The sequence below is a fragment of the Sarcophilus harrisii genome, chromosome 5 (assembly GCF_902635505.1).
Source record: "Sarcophilus harrisii chromosome 5, mSarHar1.11, whole genome shotgun sequence".
Taxonomy (NCBI): Eukaryota; Metazoa; Chordata; class Mammalia; order Dasyuromorphia; family Dasyuridae; genus Sarcophilus; species Sarcophilus harrisii.
Window position 1 is genome coordinate 142,276,674 of NC_045430.1, and position 20,764 is coordinate 142,297,437.

General features: G+C 32.9%; 1 protein-coding gene across 2 annotated transcripts in view; it reads right to left on the minus strand.

Moving 5' to 3' along the window:
- Window positions 1-20,367, minus strand: part of CD36 (CD36 molecule) — an 81,546-nt gene extending 61,179 nt beyond the window's left edge. For both annotated transcript variants that reach the window (XM_003771461.4, XM_012550915.3), the window contains exon 1: window positions 20,243-20,367. The gene's annotated coding sequence lies outside the window, so the exon portion shown is untranslated. The remainder of the gene's footprint in view (window positions 1-20,242) is intronic.
- Between the last annotated feature and the right edge of the window lie 397 nt (window positions 20,368-20,764).

Below are 20,764 nucleotides of genomic sequence, written 5' to 3' on the forward strand. Positions count from 1 at the left end.
GAATTTGGATTTTTTTACATTTCCTCAATCACTTTTAAGTCTCTATAATCCACAAAACAACAAAATCAAACCCTGGGTTGAAGCATTTGACAATTCTGAGGTGTGGAAGTGACTCTAGCTTATCTTTGTACCTCAATGTTTCATTGTTATAAACCAAGGAGAAGGGTTTGAGAAAAACAATCACAACTTATAAAAGCTATAAAAAAAATATTCACAAATTTTCTTAGTTCTGCATTTCTTAATAACTTCAAATAAAGTTGTGAAAAAGATGAAGTACATATACATACTGTAAACCTTTTTGGCAACAACCCATATAGTTACACAAAATACATTTATACCTTCAACAGAACGTTACGAAAGTAGAATTTGAGGATAACATAATTGGCTACATTTTTTACTGTATTTTCTCTTTGATGCCTCTTTGGTATGTATGCTTTCCCTCTAAAATTTTTTATCATTATAAAACCCATAATAGCTCCATAGATCCATAATACCCATTCCCTTATCTTTCTGTTCCAATAAAGGAAATAGAAAAGACTTTTACTAATGTTAATTAACTGACTGATAAAGAAGATTCTGTTTTTCTTTGGTCTGGTGTAAGTAACTATGCTGAAGGATATTCACTTTTCAAAAAAAAAAAAAATAGACATTTGATATTTCTTGTTTTCTTCCCTATTTTTCCTTGATCTTATCCAAAACTGTTTGGTGACAAACACATTTATACTTCTGTTACTCTTTCTGGGTCCTATATCTCAGAAGGAAAGAATATTGACCCAAGAAAAACAGTATCTTTTTTATAATTAAGGGTTTGTGTGTGTGTGTGTTTACACACTTATTTGGTTTATTTGGGCAGTAGCTAGTAAGGAACCTGTAAATGTTGGCTGCCAAAAACATATTATATAATTATACAAAAGAGAAATCAGAGTTCAGTATTAACTTCAAAAATAATTCAAAATAAGGGAATTTGTGGCTTAAAATAATTTAAATATATTTATAATCTGATTCCAATTAGAAGATATAAGTTACAAAGAAAGATGCTTTCAAAAACGTCTATCACATCAAATGAGATATAGTTGTGATGCTCAAGCTAATTCTCCAATTTTCAAAAGTTTGTGGATGCAAAAGTTGATTAAAAATAATAGTACATAAAGTTTATTTAAAAAGGAATGGATTTTTTTAAAAAGATGTTTTTAAAAAGATGTTGAAAGGATGAAAGCACTATGGATGAGGCATTTTATAATTAAAAGACTAGATATGTGGAATATGAGAAAGAAGAAAGAAAAATCATCCATCAACACTTGGAAATTGGCTTACTGCTTTTGTTATAATTTAAAGTTGCATGGGACACTTATTTAAATGAATTTTATCTTTAAATGGCTTACAAAAAAATGAATGGGAAAATTGAGAATACTTTAATAAATTCAAGAAAAAGGGAATAATTTTTTTATCCTTATATCCATGGAAATTTATAATAGATTGATATGTAATTAAAATTTAAAAAATAGGATTAAGCCATAAAGGAGAGACAGTATGTGAAAACACTTTCAAAGTTTGGTGAATATAGAAAATTGAAATAAGTGATTATTTTGCAAAGACATGTTAAAGAAGAAATAAAGATGAAAAGAACATATATTAGTTGAACAAAAGTCAAATAGATTAAAAAGTTATAAATAACCATGCTGGAATTTCTGGGAAAAAAATAGAAGAGAATGCTTCAAACAGAAGAGTAGTTTCAAAATACGTGTTATTTTGTAGGTATGGATTAATTTATAAATGTTTATGCCTTCAGTGTTTGGCAAACTTGACCACTTTTTTTTAAAGCCATGGATAAGACTCAATAAAAAAGAATTGTAAAGAGTAAAAGGTAAAGGAAGTGACCCAAAATGTAAGGTAATACTAAGAAATTTGAACATTTACAAGGAAAATGTAGAAACATTCTGTGGCTTGGAACTTATTAGTGGGAGAATGAAAAGCTCAGAGAAGAAGAATCATCCTATCTCAAAGAATTCTGTGGGAAAGTAGAGGGACATAATAATATGTGGTTAGCCAATGCCAAATAACAATTAAAAATATAATTTGAAAAAAATTAACAATTGATTTGAAAAAGAAATGTGAAATTATAAAGAAATCTAAGGGATTGAAAAAAAGAAAAACAAGCCTCTAAAGCTTAAGCATGATAATATGAAAGATCCTCCAAATTGTAATATTTTCTTGCCAATTTGGTGACTTAAATTTAAAGATTCTCTTCTAGAATAAAATCAAGATACAGAATGTGTGCTTTTTGAGAGTTTAAATAGGTATTAACATTTAATTCAATCAGGTTGGAAAGGGTTAGGGTTATCAGGAATCATAAACTTGGGACCAATATTTTAAAAAATGTTTAATAATTGTTTTTTAGTTTAGTTAATTTCCTTCAAAATTCTGGGTTCTGTTTTTCTTTTCTTTTCTTTTCTATCTTTTATACACTTATAAACACTATTCTAAGAGGCCCTTTGCTGACTTTACCATATTACCAAAATTACTCATGACATAAAAATAAAGTTTAAAAACCTGTAGCATTCAATCAATTTTAAAATCATTTGCCATCTTCAATTTTATTCAATATTTTGCTGAGTCTAAGGATTAAGGAATAATATTGTTTAAGATCTGCTGTTATGAGTGAATTTTCAAATTGAGAATTTAGGAGTATGTGATTTTTTTAAAATGGTAACCACAAGCTTAATCACTTTGGCATAATGATATTTAACCTGAGCACCTAAAGAGCAATGCTCTTTGTAACTCTACAAGACAAATGTAGGTTTAGAAACTGAGTACCTGGATTTATATTTTGATTTTTACTTGACTTTTGGTTGACTAGTACTCCTTCTGTGACATTGGAAAGTCACTTAATGTTTTCATTTGATATAATCAGAAGGAGTTGGGCTAAATGAATAAGTTCCTCTACAAGTCTCAGGTTAATAGAGTAAATTTCATTTTCTTATATGACATATGTGTTTATAACTTCATTTTCAAGAGTTATAGAATTATAGGATGTTTAAAGATCACAATATTGTGGAAGGAGATTAGGGTTATGATTTCTTGCTTTCATTTTTCATTCCTTCTTTCCTACTACCCCAGGGTTTATTGTGGAGAGGTAAGAAAGACTTTGCAATATATGACTTCTTGACTGTTATTACAATAGATTCTTGTGTCTTCTCTTTTGATCTGCTGAAATGATGTCACCTTAGACATCACTTTAGAAATGATGTCCACTATATATGCTTATATTGTATTTAATTTATACTTTAACATATTTAACATGTACTGGTCAACCTGCCATCTGGGGGAGGGGATGGGGGAAAGGAGGGGAAAAATTGGAACAAAAGGTTTGGCAATTGTCAATGCTGTAAAATTACCCATGCATATAACTTGTAAATAAAAAGCTATAATAATAAAATAAAAATAAATTTAAAACAAAGAAATAATGTCCACACTAGTTATACAGTTAGACCTTTGGGGCTTGAACTGACTTTTCTAAGTTTGTCTCCCCCTGTTTAACCTCCATATCTCTGTCTCTTCTCAAATCCATGGGAATCAAAATGGCTATCTTGAAAACTGAAAGCTTCTTTATCCTATTACTTCCCCAGTAACTTTCATCATTACCTAGCTTAAGTCTATCTTTCATCAGTTCCTCTTCTCCTTTATCCCCCCTCCACCATGACCTTCCAGACCCAAGAACATTTCTAATAATCTCTTATCTTCAATTAAGAGCTTTTATTTTCATTCTTTCAAACCTGCTGCAACGTAAACCTCTTGCTTTCCCAGAATCCTGCATCCAATCTTCATTTCTCTTGCTTTCTATCCTCCTCCTCTCCACTGTCTCTTAGATCTCCTGGATCTGCATCATCTAGAAAATAGCCACCATGAACTTTACTTCTCAAAAATTTCTACTTTATTCTATTTCTCAAAATCCCTTGATATCACCTCCCTTCTTCCTCATCTTTGATCACTCTTTTTCTTGTTTCATTCCCTTAGTCAAAGGTAGCTCTTCTGTTTACCAAGGCCAAACTCTCTAAGTAGACCCATGATACCATACTTTACCCCCCACAAGTATCTGATTTCTCTCTACTCTCCTCTCTCTCCAGATTTATCAGTTGCCTGTTGCCTACTTGCCTTCCTTTAAAACTCAGTTCAAATGTGATTTCTTCTGGGAAGCTTTTTCTGTCTTACTTTTCAATCTTTCCAGTGAGATGACTTTCCAGACTTCAGATCCTGGAACCAGGAAGATGTGACTTCAAATCTATTATCAGATATATTAGCTAGGTGGCTGGCTGGGCAAGTCACAATTTTTGTTTATCTTTATTTTCTCATCTGAAAAATGGGGATATTAGCTTATTGTAATGATAAAATTAAATGATATGTGAAAAACCCTTAGCTCAGTGACTGGACCATAATAGGAACTATATAAATATTAGGGATGATAATTGTGAGATCTTGATGACAACAGATAAGCCATTCAATTTGAAATGTTCAATGTGGAATCAAAAGACCTGGATTTAAACCTTGTATTTAACATCATTTATATGACTTTGAGGAAGTGAGCCCTGGGGCCTCACTTATCTCATCTGTAAAATGTGGAAAATGGATTTTGATGGCCTCTAAGTGATTTAGGTCTTCCAGATCCTCTTGATGCCATAGATATCTATTTTTTTTTGGCCTCCTTTTTCTTATATCTAAAAGGGGAATGATAAAAGTATCTCTGTCCCAGGATTATTCTTCCCTCTTATCTCTTCCTATTAATTAATAATCATAATGCTAGAGTTTAAATTGTTCCTTGTAGATATTGACTAATTTTATCTTTAGAATAACTCTGGGAGACAGGCATTATCAATATCACAGATAAGGAAAGTAGAGGTTAACACAGGATTAAATGAAGCTCAGGTTTACTAAGTGGGTAGATTTGAACTGAGATTTTATTAGCTCCAAAACTCAATCCACTCTACCATTTAATTGCCTATTCATTTTTCAACAACCATAAAAGTAATCTTTTTAAAGCAGGAAGTCACTGTCACTCTCCTTTTCAAAGGTCTCAAGTACCTCTCTATTGATTCAATTTTAAATTTCTAATCCCTTAGCCTGACCTTTTTAAATCAGTCCTTAACCTAGTGCTAACCTACCTTTCCAAGCTAATTTCTACTGATTCTAGCTAGAGCCTACAATCCTACCACAGTAGAATACAATCTTTCTTAAAATGAGCATATTTGCCATCTCCTCTCTTTATGCATTTGTTTAAAACAGAAAAGTTTTTTTTTAAATGTTTTACATTTAATTAGGGAAGAATAAAATATTAAGTAAAAAAAATGCTTTACATTTAAACAGTTTAGCCTACTATAGCTCAGAATCCCAGAATTTAAGAGATCTGCCAGCCTGTGTTCTAGTCATAGAGATTACATGTGTAAAACATTAAGCCTGCCCCCCCCCCTTTTAATTTCTGTCCCCTCTGGTATTCTCCAGCCAATAGTATTTCTCCCATACTCCAGTATTCCTAAAACACTGATCACTTTTTAACTCACACTTACATATGCACTTATTGCATCTTTCTTTATCATGGACAAAGTGTAACTTTTTAGATACACAGACTATTTCATTTTGGTCATTACACAACTTGTAACATGTTGCAGACAGAAAGTACTTCTTGTAGTTAGGGAAACTTAAGTTCAAATTCTGCCTGCATCACATTCTAATAAATGAATCTGAGGATTTTTATGTTTGCTTGTTTTGTTTTGTTTTTACTTTCTTAGTGCCTCCTGGCAATTATAAAGAACCACAAGTTGAAGCGAAATACAGCACTGGGTAAAAGAATTCCTTTACCAAGTCAATGAAATAATTGATCCACTTCAAAAAGAAAATAAATTCACTAGGAACCAACTTTTGGAATATAATATTTCCTAAGAAATACAATTAATAAAGTACTTTCACATCTTCCTCCTCCCCCTAACTTCCTATCTGAATGATACCCTCCTTTCAGTCTGTTGTAATCTTTGGTCAGTTCTCAAATTTTGCTCCTGATTATACTGAAACATAGTTGGGAAAGCAGAACAGAAAACACTTCATTTCAAAATGTAGCTAAAGAAAAGCAAAGATGAAGTAAGAAAATCCCCAGGAACAGGCAGAAAAGCTTTTCATAAGTGATTTGTTAGCATTTTGACAACAGGAGGAGAATGCATCCATCCATCCATCCATTCATACACATATATTAATATACATACATATCTAGAGGAAGAGGTCAACATTTCTCATTCTTTCTTGCCCTCTTGTTCCCCCAGAAATACTACTTCATGGTAACTTTTGGATGAAAAAAACAAACAAATCTCACATAGTACTCTTTTTCAAAAGTTTTAAACCAAAGTGTTTATTTTTTTTTCTTGTTGTAATAATTTTAAGGAAGTTTCCTTATAGGAAAAAAAATGAAGTAGTACAGGAAGCACAACAAATTAGACATGAAAGTAGGAAAAAAAAAAACAGAATATATAATATGTCACAACCACATGACCTACTTAGCTAGTAAGGTAAGGAAAGCAGTCAAGAGTGTCTCAACTTTACCATCAGTTTAGTTTTCAGTATTCAACTATATAAATATTGAAAACTAAACTGATGGAAATGCATTGCCAAGTTTTTGTCTGTTGGTTTGCTTTTTGCACTGGAGTAGCTCTACACCAGCTAGTTAGCATGTTTCTAAGCAAGATGTATCAAATGAATTGGAAACTTCATAACTCCATAATCTATTTAATAACTAAATAATAATATCATTGACTGCTAGGATACAATGTATAATAATAACCTGAATATATCAATTAATCATCTCTCTCAAAATATAAAAATCCATGATTTTTACAAAGAAATTTTGGCCCTATGGAAAAGAGAGAAGAAAAGAGAATCTTGGCAAAGTTGTGTTTATTTTTCCATATTGACTTGCCTGACAACTTTTTTGACTCCTCTGACCCTTAAAGATGATCTCTCTAGATGTCATCTGTATACAACCATAGACCTATATGTGTGTGTGTGTGTATATATATATATATATATATATATATATATATATACACATCAATGGATCTGATGGTAAGCCCCCAAAATCCTTGCTATTACCTTTTGAAACAGCCTTTTTCAAGGTCACCCAAACAAAATTCTTAAGCCACTGTTGGGACTTTGGGATCCCTTTGAAAACCCCTTGATTTTTTACAATAGCCAGGAATATCTACTTTATAGAATAGACCTCTAAGACTGCCTTGAAATAAACTGCTAATCTAGTCTTGGGGATTACGAAATAGACATAAGTATTTATAATTTTAAGAATACTGGTAACACAAATTTAGCTTCCAGAGTAATATAAGTCCTATAGTGAAACCATTTTATTTTATGTAAAACATCCCAAGACCAAATAGAAGAAAATTTGGACTTGGCCTCTTCAGTTGCCATTGAAGATTTCTAAGCAAAGGAGTTGCATGATGAAAGTTGTGCTTCAGGCAAAGAAATTTTCTTCAGCAGCACAGTATATGGCAGATTGTGGTGCCAGACCCTGGCATTGGCAACACTCTTTAGGAGGTCACTATAGTAGTTAATAATAGTAGATAAAAGGTAATGGAAGTTTGGATTAAATGGTGACAAGGGAATGAAAATAATAGATTGAAAGGAAGGCATTCAGGATAGGGAATCAGTAGATCAATATGATGCTCTTTGAAGATTGGTTAAACAAATAGGGATTTGTTTTTTAAAAAAAAAAAGATTCAGAGAGGACATAATAACTGCCTCTAAATATTTGGGTGGATTTTATTTAGAAGAGGAAATGTTGTGCCACAGTTCTCTTTTAATGTCCTGACCCAGTTTTCCTAATTGTCCTATTCAGTTATTCTACCTCAGGTTATAACCATCCCTCTTAATGTTTGATAGGATAAAGGTCTTATATCTTAGACCTTAGACTATAATCATTCCCTCTTAATGTTTGATGGGATAAAGGTCTTTATCCATTTTAGACATCATTAGAATATCTGGAGCCTCTCCGGGACCTCCCTCCATTATGTCATCCTAGGTGCCTCCCCTCATTAGGTCATCCCCATCCAGGTACCTCCCCCATTATGTCATTGTTCTTGTTACCCTATAAAAGAATCTTGTATCTGACATTCATTGCTGGATTCTTTGAAATGATAGTCTCATTAAGCCTTGGGACCAAATCATGGATCCATTTGGTCCCAGTAAATCTCTCCCATTAAATAATTGTTCTCTAATCTATCTTGTTCAGTTTTGGAGCTCCCCAGGAGATGTTAGAAAATGAGCAAGATTAGAGATGAGAGACTTTCTTGTCTCTGCCTTGGGCCTCAGGGAGGCCCTACTACTCCTTCTGGGAGTAGGGTCTTCTGGATGCAGGGGACTCTACCTGGGTGTCTAAGACACATCTATGTGCCAGTTGGCACAACTCTGGGCATTACAGGGTATAAATCTGGGTGCCATTTTTAAGACACCATCTGGCTAAAAAAAACCAAAAGGCCCTGTTTGGATTATGGGAGGAAAGACGAGCTGTCAACTTCCTTCAGAGCTATTCTTTCTAGATAGCCCCTGGTCTGTGTTAAATGTTTTGACTACGTAGTCTACATGTGTTCTGTGTTCTGTGTTACTTGTTTGTCTGTTTTGTTAATTTAAGAGCTCTGTTAAGTTAAGAACAATGATTAAGAAATTTGGGAATTGGTAATTTTAATGTTGCAACTGTACTTAGTATAATTCTAAACTACAGCTGGAGAAAACATTTGATTAGGAATTTTAGGATGATTCTAAATTTGGGAAATAATTTTATTATTGCCTTTGCATGCCAGATTTGTTCTTTTGGGGAGTTTTAAAATTGTGGGAAATAATTTTACTGTTGCCTATGCAGGCTAGATTTAGTGTAAGATCTTAAAAGAACAATAGCCTGTTAAAATGAGGTTCTGTTAAGTTGCATAAAAGGGATCATGTGCCTCTAATTAGGTAAAGTATGTAGCAAAAAGGATCTGACTTTTCTGAAGGCTTCAACTCTGGCCAAGTTGGAGCTTAGGAGAAGTCCATTGGGAATAATGGCCACATGGGGCCAGAGGGAGAGAAAGAAAAACTATGCTCTTTCATTATTTGAAATATGATAGGAAAAGCAGTTTTATATTATTGAGAATTTAAAGCTGTATTTTGATTCAGAGTTTGTTACCTGTATTATAACATTGTAAATTATGCTTTAAATCCAGCTCTGCTGGACATGTGGTTTTTATGGAATCTTCTCCCTCCTTTTCCCCCCACCTCCCATTTCTGCTACTTTAAAGGTTGCATGGGGTAGGGATCTTTTGTCTTTAAAGGTGAAGATTAAATTTACCCCCCCCTCCCCCCCACTGCTCTCTGCTACTTCAGGTATGGAGCATCTAATTAGCCTGGGCTGCAGTTTAGTTCTCCTTCCCTCCCCCCTGCCTCTTTGGAGGTGGAGTGGGGGAAGGGCAGCCATATGGAATCCTCTCCTTACCCCCTCCCTCTAAACTGTTCCAGTTGTTTTATATCAAGTTGTAGCCACCTGGTTCTTGGCTAAAAGGAGCAAACTGACTTGTATAAATATAAGGTTATGGTAAAAATCTGTTTAGGATTTGTCCAAAACTTTGGTTAATGGAATTTATTATTGGAGGTAAAATTTCTTGGGTTTGTAGTTAATATGTCACTGCATTTTTACCTCCTGTAATTGATTTCTATAATCAGAGCAATGTGCAATAAGAAACTGTTAATGTAATTCAATTATGTCATACCTTGCTGTTTCCAATCTAGTTATCTGTAATCATTATACCATAAATACTTGAGCAAATAAGTATTTAGTCTGGTCATTTATTGGTTACTAGATATTGTGTCTGGATATTCAAGTTTTTTTAAGATTTATAACTAATGAGAGGCCACATCTTGTAGCAGTCCTTGTGGATCAGTCTTTCTATCTTAGACTGTTCTAACTTTTCTTTGTTAGATTTGTTTTCGTTTCTAGATTTGGTCAAATTACAGATATATTGACTTGCTTCTGGGACCTAGATCAGCTTTGATTGTCAGCACACCATACCACACCCATCCCCCTCCCTGGACTGAGCATCTCTGCCCATCTTCAGCAGGAAGCAGTTTTTGAGAAAACCATTGCCCCTGCTCCTGATATAATTTGGACTGATATGGGGGAGTGGGAAAGTGGTTGAATTGTCAAAATTTTAACTGTATTACTGTGTTTAAAACTTGGGATGAAAATTGTTAAACTTGTGTAACTATTGCTATTATGTTAGAGGGATTTTTAGTCTGTTATGTATATGTATAGGAATTTTGATTCACTCTTGGGATTTATATGTGGTAGGGTCACTTGATAATTCCTTTCTGTGAGGAAAAAATGGGAGGAAGACAGAGGAACTTGGGGAAACTGGTGTATTTTCTTAGGTACTTCTGCCCTACCCCTAGCTTACTAGTTCAGATTTAATCGGAAGTCCTTTAAATAGTCCTTTTCATTTTTTTTTTTTTTTTTACTGGTTAAATTTACTGGATTTGCTGGTTATGCTTTAACTTTGAAATCCCTTATTCTGTTGGAATTGGCCTGGAAGACTCTGTTTTTGGGATTATTTTTTAGAAACAACCAGAAAGCAAATACCTGTTTTGGGACTGGCAGTCTCTCTGATCTGTTTCTCCATTCCTGTTATCTCAAGTCCTTAATCAGTATTTCAGCATATTTAAAAGGACCTTACAGTTTGGTGTCAGGTCTCTAAAAGTTTGGGTTTGCCTGCCTTGGTCTAATTGCATAATTCAAAGATTTGAATAGGTAGAAGAGAGAATGTGTGGAATATTGTGTCACAGTTTTCTTTTAATGTCCTGACCCAGTTTCCTTAATTGTCCTATTCAGTTACTCTGCCTCAGGTTATAACCATTCCCTTTTAATATTTGATAGGATAAAGGTCTTATATCTTAGACCTTAGGCTATAATCATTCCCTCTTAATATTTGATGGGATAAAGGTTTTTATCTATTTTAGACATCATTAGAATATCTGGAGCTTCTCCAGGACCTCCCTCCATTATGTCATCCTAGGTGCCTCCCCGCATTAGGTCATCCCCATCCAGGTACCTCCCCCATTATGTCATTGTTCTTGTTACCCTATAAAAGAATCTTGTATCTGCAATTCATTGCTGGAATCTTTGAAATGAAAGTCTCATTAAGCCCTGGGACCAAACCATGGATTTATTTGGTCCCAGTAAATCTCTCCCATTAAATAAATTATTAAATTGTTCTCTCAACTCTATCTTGCTCACTTTCTCTGGCATTACAGAAATAGACTTGTTTTGCTTGATATTGGAAGACAGACTCAGAAGCAATGACTAGAAGAAATACAGAGATCTGAGTTCAAATTCAGCCTCGGGTACTAACTATATGACCTTGGACAATTCATTTAATGCTAAGTAACTCAAAAGGAAAAAAAGAAAAAAAAGAAAAAAAAAAAAGAACAGAAAGAAAGGAATCACAAAGATGCAAATTGAAACAAGGTAAAGAGAAAAAGTATCCTACTGTGATTTATTATATTTGAATCAGCTACAGTATTATATATTTGATAAATCTTTTTTTTTATTTAATAAGACTTAAATTAAACCTCAGATATTAGTAGCTATATGATTCCAGTTAGCCTGGTTCTCAATTTCCCTTTCTGTAACATACAGATAAGGCTAGTAGCTACCTATCTCATTGGATTATTTTGAAGATCAAATGAATTCTAGGATCAAAAAATCAGAAAGTGGAAGTAATCTTATGTATTATGTAGTCCAATCTCCTCATTTTGTGGGTAAAACAACTTAAGCTTATTGAGGTAGACTGACTTACCTAAAGTGACACAAACACGCTGGCAGGACAAGATCTGAACTTAGTTGTAACGTAGTGTATTTGTACCGCATTATGTAAAATGATCTAAATGCTATAATATAGTGATTATTTTTATGTTTACTTGCTAGAAAATTATAAACAAAAACTGAATGATCACTGATTGAATATGTTGTACAGAAAATTTGTTCAGGTTTAAGCTGGATGAGATGGTCATTAATGCTGCAGCTAACTATGACATTCTCAGAATCCATTTTTCTTCCAGTCATATTCAGCTTTCCATGACTGTGTTTGGGATTTTCTTTGCAAGGAAAATAAAGTGGTTATCTTTTTCTTCTCTAGCTCATTTTAAAGATGAGGAAATTGAAGCAAACAGGATTAACCAGAGTCGTACAGCTGTATGCCCAGAGTCATATAGCCAGTAAATGTTTGAGGTCAAATATGAATGCAAGATAAGTTTTATTGATTCCAGGTTATTCACTGAACCATTACAAGTTAGAGAACTGTCTGTTTTCTATTCAGAAATCAACAATATCTTAAAAATTGGACATAGTCTATTCCACAACTGAATTTTAGACCCAGAAGCAGTAAGGTGGTAAAAAATGTTTAACGATCAGATCTCCAGGGCAAAGAAGGACTCACAAGACATTAAGTTTAATCTTCATTATTGTCTTTCCTCCATTACTTTCTTAAGTCTAGAAAACTGACACAACAATAAATGAAATCTTTATTTGTAGCATTTTAAAATGTGTGAGATGTTAAAACTTCCATTGAAAATCTTGCCCAGAAGGGATCTTGAGATCATTTTGCTATCATTTTACAAATAAAGTTTATAAAGTTAATTTGCTCAAAGTCACATAGCAACTAATGTGAATTCTTAGACTATTTTGTGGATCATTGTCCAGGAAAAATTGTTTTATTCCTTTATTCCTCTCATTAATTGCAAATCCACTAATTAAGATGAGCAGTCTTTTGAGATAGCTGAATAGTCTTCTGATATGATCCAAATTGCAGATGGCTAGGTGCTACAGTAAATAGAGCTCTGGGCTCAGAATCAGTAAGAGTCATCTTCATAATCAATCAAATCAATCCTCAGACAATTACTAGATGTATGACCCTGGAAAAGTCACTTAACCTTATTCACTTCAGTTTCTCATTTATAAAATGAACTGGAAAAGGAACTAGCAAATCATTCAGTATCTTTGCCAAGAAAACATCAAAATAGGGTCACAGTCAGATACAATTTTAAAAATAGCAACAGATGATCCAAATTATTAGCTTGGAAGCAAAAAACAGAAGTCAACAGAAATCAGATTTTTAAAAGTGTAAGGGATCTCAAAGAGCATTTTCCCTTACCTTACCTATGAAACTACAGAAATTATTAAAATATAAAATGTGGTGATAGAAAAAGAAATAGAAAAAAAAATCTCACTTCATTTTAAAAATCCACATTTTCTGAAGGTTAATTTTAAATAATCAAAAGTCCTATGACAATCTAAGATGAGTTTTTTGGCAATTTAAAACAGATTTGGAAATAAGAGCATGGCACAATCAATGCTTTTCACAATGGAGATTGCTTTCATAGTGTAACTTGTGCCCACACAGTTCAAGATTTGTAAAAGATTCTTAAGATTTGGCCCCTGGGATTTGGCCTACATTTAAATTTCAAAATACAAATAAGTACTCCTTGACTTTTTGTGAACTCCCATTTACTCAGCAAATATTTTTGGCATAGTTAAGGAAAAACCTTTTGCATTTAGAACATCAGAGGGAAATGATCTATTACAGTATCTTACTGTGTAATCAAACATTATAGTCTTCATAACTAGGTTTAACATTGGCAACTTACCTAGAACAGATAAATGTTTCCATCAACAACACCATTTCAAAAGAACTAATTAAATGATTTTGAGATTATGTCTGATGTCTCTAATATAATGAACTCATTATGATTGAGCTCCTTATGATTCTACTCTTCCTCAAAGCCTCTGAAATTGATTTTTAATGGGATAGAGTAGAGGAAGTAGGAGGAGAAGCAAGTGTGAAAGATGTAAGCTCACCTTGTTCACGTTTTGTTCTTGCCACCACCAAATATCATCAGAAACTTTGATTTTTGTCCACCTCAAATACCTTTCATACTGTTTCCAAGTCCTATCATGCCAACAGCTTTTATATCTGTCTTTATAGTCTTAGCAGTAAAGTCATGCAATCTGTTCACGTATGTATTGCTTCAACCTGGGGTTATATAAATAGCCAGCAACAGATACAGCATGGGGACAATTGAATTTCCAAATCTTATTCCTTCTAATCTGTCTTGAACCCTAATCCAACCAAGTAGATTTATCAATATTATGACTTACATACCAACATGATCTTAAGGATTTAAAAGAAGGAATAACTTTCTTTTAATGATCAGTATTTAGTTTCTGAGATCACCTGTTCCTCAGTTTCTGAACTCAATAGCTTAGGATGCATAAACCTTGCTACCCTGCAAAGCCTTAGACCTATGGGTAAAGGTGCATATGTGGGTTGAGTATGTTTCAGTGTCAATGTGCAATATTCTTATTGTTGTAAACAGGGCTTTCCTGTTCACTGTGAATAGGCTAAGAATATCAGTGTTTTCCATATTACAAGGCTTCTGACAGGATCCTTACTGTAATCCAAGGTCTAAAGTGTTTTCTGGGCATGACCCAAGAAAATTTCTGGGCCTGTTTTCCTCCTTATTCTCTGTGGTTCATCAGGGAATAGGTATAAATCACTGCATGGAAGAGGGAGAGTAGTATTAAGGGGCAAAAGAGATTTCCTACAAAGGAAAATAAGTCCTTGAAGTCTGATATCCATCCCATTTTAGATGGTCTATTTTTATATATCATTATCTCTCATGAAACTATCAAGTCCCTTGTTTAAATGGGAATCTAAAGTGATTGTCATGTTGGAGCGTATTTTTTTTCCTTTCACCTTCCACTTTTCATTTATGTCTTGGTCAAATCCAATATGCTTTCATTTATTCTGCTTTTGATGTGCCTCCTTTAATCTGGCTTCATGGCAAAGCATGTAAAATTGTGAGACCATCAGCAAGGGTAGAAATGAGAGAAGAATGTGGTATTATGTTTGTACTTATAATTGCCCCCAAATAAATACTAGGAAAATTTTCCTTGTATAGAACAGAAAGAACTGACTATTGGGGAGAGGGGGGGGAGGGGGAGGGAGGGAAGGAGGCAGACAATATATGTAGGCAATATTCAATTCAGCGAGAAAAGGTGAAAAAACATAACATTTTGTGATCTTAAAAGCAAAATATATCAATAAAAATCATTATTTAAAAGAAATTAAAAGCAAATCAATCTTCCTTTTCTATTAGAAGAGGTAGGAAACCTTGAAATTTGGAATATTGAAAGTATAGGCAGACTGGTTTGTTTTGTTAAAGTAGTTTTTTCCTCCTTTTTACTTTTTTTAAGACACTGGCTAGTTAGATTGGCAAGGATTGTTTAATGAAGCTGACATGTAAGCAAAATATACTAACTAAATTTAGTGATACACACATGTACATGTGTGTATGCATATATATCTATATTTATATCTATATTATAAAATCATAGAACAAGAACTCCAAGAAACAACAAGAAGGACTAAATTTATCCTGTTTGTTTAGTTCATAGACCAGACTTACTTTATGGTTAAACATTCCCTTTGGAGATTCGACTTTCTTAATAATACATCAAGAAATTTCGAATCTTCTAATTGATAGATTAATGAGCAAGTGATTTTAATTCTTATCATGATTAAAGCTGCCTTATCTTCCTCTCCTATATAAAATGTTTCATATATTGGAAGATAGGAATTTGACATGTGAAATTCTCTTGCTTCAAATAGGAGCTGATGGTTAGTTTTGTACCTTGTCCTTAGAAAGACTATAAAACATTTCTAACTTTTGCCACATAACTATATCAGAATTAAATATGTTAAAACTCTGAGTAGTTATAGCAGTCAGTTTGTCCAATTCCTTTCTATATAATATGCTAGAACCATATATAGTACAGGAAGTATAAGTGACTTTCCTAAAGTCTTACAACTAGTTAATGAAAATATTTAGAATAGACAAACTCAGGTCACTATATTCCCAGTATGCTATTCTTTCCCCTATGCTAAACTGCCTTTCTAAAATAAATATATTTTTAAAATTTTGTATGATGCAGAATTGCATTGGCATAGAGTCAGATTTCTATTTGAAATTTAAGTTATTCTATCTTTACATTTAACTGTATGACTAGACCATAGGCTGTGGCTCTCATCAGAAGAAACCTAATTCTCAGAAGTGAATCCCAAGAAAATTACTTAAATTCTGCCAGCTTCCCTCTTCCCTCAACACACCACACCCCCTTCTGTGAAATGACTGATATTACTGGTCTCACAGGAATATTATCCAACTAAACTGATGAATAATCGACACAGTTCCTTTAATAATTAGAGAAAGATGCATGGAAAGAAGTGAAGTAGAAAGAAAATCTGAAAATGCAATCCAGTCTCTTATGACACTTAATGATTTTCAATCATATCTATAATGTGGAAGACTTTTATCTCAAACTATTTCCTAAATAATTAACTATATCATTTTTATGAATTTGCTTATAAACAATAAGACAAAAGAGTAGAAACTGCAAAACCACAGGGAAAAGGAAACTAAATAAAACCTAGTAATTTTATCTCAAGGGAAATCTCTAGCTCTTTGTAGGATCCCAAATGCAGTATGCATAGAAAATGCTGCTTTCAAAATAGAAAGCACAGATACACATATAGTTCACAAATGCACTTGTTCATGTGCCCATACATCATATTGATTGTATATAGCTACATTAATTGAGAGGAAGAGATGAAAATTTAGCATAGTTATAATTAGGTTGGGTGAAACAATACAAAGAGATATTGGAGTGGAAAATCATATACCCAACCCCAGGAATAAGATAATGATCCAATGTATCTTTTTTCATTGTTTTTTTTTTGCAATACCATGAATTTAAACTGATTTATTTTCCTACTATGTTTAGTAGAAAGTGTTAGAATATTATGAAATTGAATATATTTGTTTAGCACAGACTAATAAAAAAGCAGAAAATTTAGTTTCTTAGCTCAGTATACAATCATTACATGATAGCAAATTTAATTATTAAGTAATTTAAAATGCAAAAAAATTGTCTTAAAATTTTTGTTTCAGCACAAATTTTAAAAGACTACATGTCAACAAATGTTGAGTTGAATCTTTACCAATTAAATGTAATTTCAATTCATTACTCTGTTGTGCCAAAAAATGTATTTACTTACAGAAAACTAATTAAAATACTATTAATTATTGTATTGCTACAATTATCTCTTTACTTAGCATTAAGTGGAATGAAGGTTCACAATAACATCTTAAAGTAAAAATATTTACTGTTGTATACATAGTATTATCAAATGAAAGAATTTTTCCAATAATTGCCCTCTGGCATGTAAAACCTAATTTATGAGTCTTATAAACAATCTCTCCACTCTCCTGACCCAATCAAGCTTGATTCATGATACATTATTCTTCAGTCATATAGAATTTTATAATTCGTTACATACCTGTTTGATGGAAGATTTGTTCTAAATATCTTTCCAGCAGATTAAGGAGAATTGGAGAAATGGCAAGTAAGTTAGTTTTGCATTCACTGATAAATTGGGTTACCATAGCAATTCCATAGTCACTAAGTTTCTTAGCAACCTAAGACTCCACAGCTGCCCAATATTTCCGAGTCCACAAATTTTTCATCACCCAATAAGTAAGAACTTTGGAAACATCGTGGCACCAAATTTCCCACGATGTCAATTTTATCATTTTTTTAAATTGGGGAAGTCACTGTATCAAACAATATAAAAATGGATGCACAAAGAAATAGGGAAAAATAAAACAAGAATATCTTAGAAAATAGTTCTTCTTAAAAAAGAAAAGACAAAAAAAATGTTGATATAAATGTGCATCTTTTTTTTTTTACAGCTTTTATAAGCTGAATATGAGATAAACAAATTCAGAGCTAGACATCTTAACATTTTTTGTGCCTTCATTTAGTGTGACATTTTTACCTGCATAAGGTAAAATTAAGACCTCTTGCTATGGAAAGTTCTTAATGTCAAAAAGAAAATTTTACTTAAATGCATGTTTGAAAAGGACTGGTAAATGGATTTGCATAAAATTGGTCAGATATATCCTAATTTAAAATTTAATTTCATGAGATATGTCACAGTCCAAAACAAACATATTTTGTAAACAACAGTTGAGGAAACTGGTGATAAGTAAATGCTTGTCTTTGGCTAACATGCTTAGTATTTCAGAGAGCTTCACTATTTTTCACAAGGCCAAAAGTATCACGAAAAAGTAAGGCAAATGCGAACCTCAAGTTTGTGTAGGGGAAAAAAAAGTGGAATCTGGAGAGGGATAATTAGAAGTTGGTCCCAAAGGCAGGAATAAACAATTGAATGAAGTATCCATAGAAACTCTAATACTTTGACCTTAGTTCTGTTAGCATCTCCTCCTTTTGCTTCACCATTATAAGCATACTAGTATGTTGGGGGAAAGTAAGTGGAGAGTACAGAGCAATGAATTCACTTTATGTTTAGACATGTATTGTCTTCAACAATTTAAGATAATTTTATAATATAATCAAGATACACTTAAACTCTGGAATGTCCCTAAACAAGATATTGAAGAGCTCTGTTTTATCAGGGCACAGTAGAAAGTATAATATCACAGTCTGACAAGAAAATGTGAAATAGTACATAGCCAAGTGAGATTTGTAGCCATATTCTTCTGTTCATAGATTCAGAACTAGGAAAAAAAAAATAGAGATAATCACATCATTTTATAGAGGAGGAAATAGGATGGGAGGAATCAAATGATTTGTCAACTATTCTTATTTCCATGATAAAGGAAAGAAATCTTTTCAATTTCTAAAGCTATGGAAACTTAAAGAATTAACCAGAAATGGACTCCTCATAGTTACCTCAATTATTATTTTTTTCTGCTCATATTGCCAGATTAAACATCTGGTTGCCCAAGTCAAAAACTTACAATAGCCTTGGCACCAAAAATATTTCCTTCAACGACTCATCAATTAATCCAAAACCTGAGGGTAAAATATAGAAGTGCTGAATAAGAGCAAAGGGAAACACCATATAATTAACAATGATAATCTCTGAATTACAAACACTCTAAAAATGTCTGCATGTGGAAATTCTATGAACTATTTTCTTCTATATTACCATTTGAATAAATTATCATGTAAGAAAAGGGAAGAGCTCACTTGTATTCATCATAAAGAGGAGTAAGGAGAATGAACTAAATTTGCATGCTTGTTTGTTTTTTTCTACACACAATGCTTGTCACATAATGGATAGTATAGACTGATGAATTCTTCCTTTTTAATACATTATAGCTATAAATTCAATTCAAAAAATATATATTTAAGCAACAATTGTGTAAGAGTTACTGTGCGAGTTTTTAGAGGCAAAATAGTTTTGTTTGTTTTTGTTGTTTTATTACATAGATCCTGCCCTCAAAAGAGTTTATAATTTCATGGGAAGATAAAACAAAGAACACAAGTTAGATTAGAATAAGTTTATAGGAAAGGTCAAACAACAGAGAATGATGAATTAAAAATTTCTGTGGTAAATGAAGTACCTTTTTACACCAGCTAAAGATGACCAACACAAACACAAATCCTTTACTGGAACACTTTTGTATGGAAAATTAAAAATAATTGTCAATCAATTTAATATTGATTTACTGGATAAAAAAGAAGTCAGTATCTTATATCAGTTTTTGCTATGCATTATACCCCCTTTCCCCTCCTGATTTTATAAATATACTACATTCAAGGCACAGTAGTAGATAATAGGGATAGAGAAATAGATATGATAGTCCTTATTCTCAAAAAATATTATCAGTTGAAGCTCAGACTAAATGCTCTAGTTTGTTTGTTTGTTTTTTTTAAACCTTTATAATTACCTACTACAATGTGCTATGTAAACAAGTATTTGAAAAATGGCTCCAAAGTTGATGATTAAAGTCATCATACTTGAAAGCAAAGTCTTTCACTTTCTTTTCCTCAACAGTTCCAGAAGGTGTATACAGCATAATGCTGTCAGACCCATTCACTCATCAGGATGCCTAATTTTGTCCTACTTTTAATAGACAACAAAATCTGCATTCAAAAACAACAACAATAACAAAAACTATACAAAAACCAAATCAATACATTCCAAGACAGCATGATCTCTAAAATTTTTATTACAACAATCTCTAGACTTGAATTCATATGTCATTAGAGCATAATTCTCAGAGAGATGTATAAAATACATACATTTACCAATAAGAAGTGCAGGAACAAGGTCACCAACGTAAATCGGCCATTGAAATTGCAGTTAGAAGACTACGTGACTAACATTGTAGGCTCTCATTTTTTTTGACCTGTGTTCAGAGCTAAAGCCTGCTGTTTATCAGTCAGCTCCTCCTTCACATGGTCAAGAATGCTGCTGAATTTGATTAACACTCAAACTAGCCTGTGCAATGCCCAGGTCAATTTAATCTCTCAAATCAGCGATTGCCAAACTCTTCATGACAGTTCTTTCCTTTTTAAAACAATTACTCTGCAACTTTTAAAAGAACACAGCAGTGGCTTCTCTCTTCAGGGATTTCATGACTTGCTCCTTTACATTAATTCCCTGGTCTCGTTTCATCCTGTGTCCTAGCCTATATCTTTTCCAGTTCTCTTAGAAACCATGCAACAACATAGTTATTGGCCGTCCTTGGGTAGAGAGAGTTGATTGCAGCCTTTCTGTTTTATAAGAAGCTAGAGAGGAAGGTAAAAGTGAAAGGGCCCTTT